This window comes from Schistosoma mansoni, assembly GCF_000237925.1.
Source record: "Schistosoma mansoni, WGS project CABG00000000 data, supercontig 0142, strain Puerto Rico, whole genome shotgun sequence".
Taxonomy (NCBI): Eukaryota; Metazoa; Platyhelminthes; class Trematoda; order Strigeidida; family Schistosomatidae; genus Schistosoma; species Schistosoma mansoni.
In genome coordinates this window covers 703830-707261 of record NW_017386042.1, presented here as the reverse complement: position 1 = coordinate 707261, position 3432 = coordinate 703830, and positions in this window count along the sequence as shown.

The following is a 3432-nucleotide window of genomic DNA, read 5'->3' as shown; positions in this document are numbered from 1 at the left end:
ATTGGATTAAGATGCATCCAACTAATGAGTCACGAATAGGAAGAAACGCGCATCTTGAATTCCATTGCTAGTCATTATCTAACTATACGCAATACAAGTTTGATTGTTAGACTTTTAGAGGATAATGCATGAGAAGTGGATATATATATATCTAATCACTGAAAAATTCTCATCATATTAAAATACAGATCTATGAACGAATAATATTCTTTTTAATAAATTCTCTTCAGATTCTGCAATTATATATCCAAATTAGTAATCCCTAAAGGTGACCAGGTTTAAGGCAAAATACATGGTTTAAAAATTAAAGCATATGAATTTAGGATTGTAAAATATGATAAAATGGCTAATGTTGGGATGACTAATATAAAGTTTTGACTTGAATAGGTGTTATAATGCGAAATATAGCGTATTGCGATAGGACTACGCGAAATTCTACCGATTGACCAAATTCAGATATCCTAGTTCGACCCCAATACTGTTCCCCAACTCCAATAAATCAGAACACAGCCGTTAAATGAGAATTGTTTATGGGGTCAGCAGCAGAACAAAAATGGTTTGCAGACAAGGCATATTTATACAGTTACGATGACTATTAACAGTAACCAATGGAAAGGAAGGACACGTGAAGGTTATAATTAGGACGACTCAAAATTGACCAATAGGGAAACGACACATGAAAGTCATAGTTAGGACACTGTAAATAATGGCCAATAGGAAATAACATGCGAATTATGTGAAGAGTCTGAAAACATACCATTTTACATTCGAGATAATTTTTGGGATATTCTTGTGAATATCCTAACACCTCCCCTTGGAAAAAATTAATAGCGACGCAATCGTGGGTTTACCTGAAAGTTCTTTGGTATTCTGCGTTTGCGTGCCGACCTCCTTCGAGGTAACGACCGAGAACTTGAAGAATGTTCTGCTTGATTAGATGACTGAGTTGCCTCCGTTGTAGGTATTGGCGGAAGTTGGAAAGTATCCAGTAATAAATCGAGTGGGATGCGTTTCGTAACTTCAACTTTTTCCTTGGATTCTCTTGGCCTTAGTTGATTATGGTGCCTGGTCCAGATTTCTTTGTTTACTCTGACCTCATACATGACCTTCCCCTGTCTCTTTGCGACTTCACCCTCTATCCATCTATCATACCCATGTCTATAGTCCCGCACATACACTTTTGCGCCAACTTCGTAAGGAATTCGGGTATTCTTCATGTGAGGACTCTGCTGGGCTACTCGCCTGGGTGTCATTGCACTATGAATTGTTCGTAGCTTTCGTCCAGGCTGGAGGAGTTCGATGAATCGATTTTGGAGGTCTGTAGCATGCTGTTGTGTAGTAGCAGGAGTTTGTACTTGATTACAGATAGTGCTGATAGGAAGATTGGCAAGACCAAGTTCTTCGAACCAATCTAAACCCAGAAGGTTGAGAGGAGATTTGGTGATGTAGCACGTTCCGTTGAAGGTTGTATCTCTGAACGAAATACAGCAATTAAGTTCACCATGAAGGCGGAGATGACCACCACATGCACTAACGGCTGTCTGCGAAGATGGTTTGATGGGAGGTTGACCCAAGGTTCGCCAAGTTTCTTTCGACAGAATAGTAATATCTGATGCAGTGTCCAACTGCAATCGAACTGGCTGACCATTGATTGAGAGGGTTAGAAATTTGCGTCGCGTGGCGGCATGGGTGTGGAAGACTGCTGCTAAACTTCCTGATGAGGGAACCGGCTTTTTAGGATAACGATGCTGCGTCTGTTCATTTCGACGGCTATTGGGTCGATGGGATTGACAAAAACCGCTTTTGTGACCAACTTTATGACAGCGATCGCACAGCTGCTGTTTGAATGGACAAAATTTCACATAATGCCAGGCTCCACAGTGCCAACATGGAGAGGTGGGCTTCTTGTGAACCGGTCTGGAGTGATTAGAGAAAGAAGGAGCACTGGCTTTCGTAGGACCACAGGTTGTTGATCTCGGAGATTTGTTCTGACGTTGGACAGCGTGAACTTCGGAACCACCCTGGCCCCCAGATTGGACCAAAGTGGTGTCACGCTGCAGGTTGACAATGCGTTGATACTCGTCGGCGATTGCATTAAGTGTCAGCGTAGGGTCTTGTTCAAGGCGGTTCAGCAATCGAGTTCTGATGTCGGAGAATTTGGGTGACTGAAGACTACATATGAATACGAGGGATTTGAATTGGTCGTCGGTAAGGGATTTGAGCTTGAACCGTTCGCACTCACGGTTGACAATGCCAACATGGGTTAAGAAGTCATCGGACTCGTTCATGACCAGTTTTAAACAGCGATAACGCGTATTGAAGAGTGAATGATGGTCACCAAAAAGTTGACTGAGAGTTTGAACAGTGGCATCGAAGGAACGGTCTCGTGGGTTCTGCGGTAGAATGTAGTTGCAATACTTATCAAGCTCTGATGGACCAAGTTTTCGAAGAAGAAGCCGCACCTTCCACGAATCATCTCTGTCAGCAAGGTCGACTTTAAAAAGATCTTCATAACGTCTGAACCAGGTATCAAATGTAATATTGGCATCAGGATCATAAAGAAACTCTGAAATACCACTAGTAATACCGTCGACTGATTGAGGGATTGTTGGTGTACATGAGACTCGAGAAGAGATCTGCGTCTGAGTAAGCATCTCCATCAGCTTCAGCTGTTGCTTGAACAATTCTTCTAATTTAACTGGATCCATAGCTAGTCAGCAACTTGTTTGCAAAATCTCCGTCGCCAAATTGTTATAATGCGAAATATAGCGTGGGTATTGCGATAGGACTACACGCAATTCTACCGATTGACCAAATTCAGATATCCTAGTTCGACCCCAATACTGTTCCCCAACTCCAATAAATCAGAACACAGCCGTTAGTCAGTCAGTCAGTCACAACGTAGAACTTCGTACGTACGTACATCAGTTCGAGTTGCCATACCACATTAGCACAGAGATGCAGTTGTCGATTCAAATCCCATAGTGGTAGAAGTAGTAGGAGTATAATCAGAAATCCAAAAGATTAGGGGTTTCAAGAAATTATTGAAGGAGTATAGTACAGTGAAATAAATTTGGAAAGAGAAAAAGATAAAGACATGAGGAATTCAGAAGATTAGAATTTGGTAGAACACAAAGAGTGGATGCATCTTCGCCATTGTAGTAATGAGAAGAGCCTGTAAATTGGATCTTATAATAAGTGGTGGTCCAGAGGATAGACAATTGTGCACATAACTAAAGGTCCTATATTCGATTCCCAGTTATAAGGTTACAGGTATGCATTGCTATGCAGTGTGTTATATGAAGACAAATCGATCGTGCGATGCTATCGGGTTTTAAACATTTGTTCATTTGTTCATTTCACTAAGTCACTTTTTTGTTATTTACATAATCGATGGGTCTCATTAATCCCTAGGCCTTCTTTTTAACCATA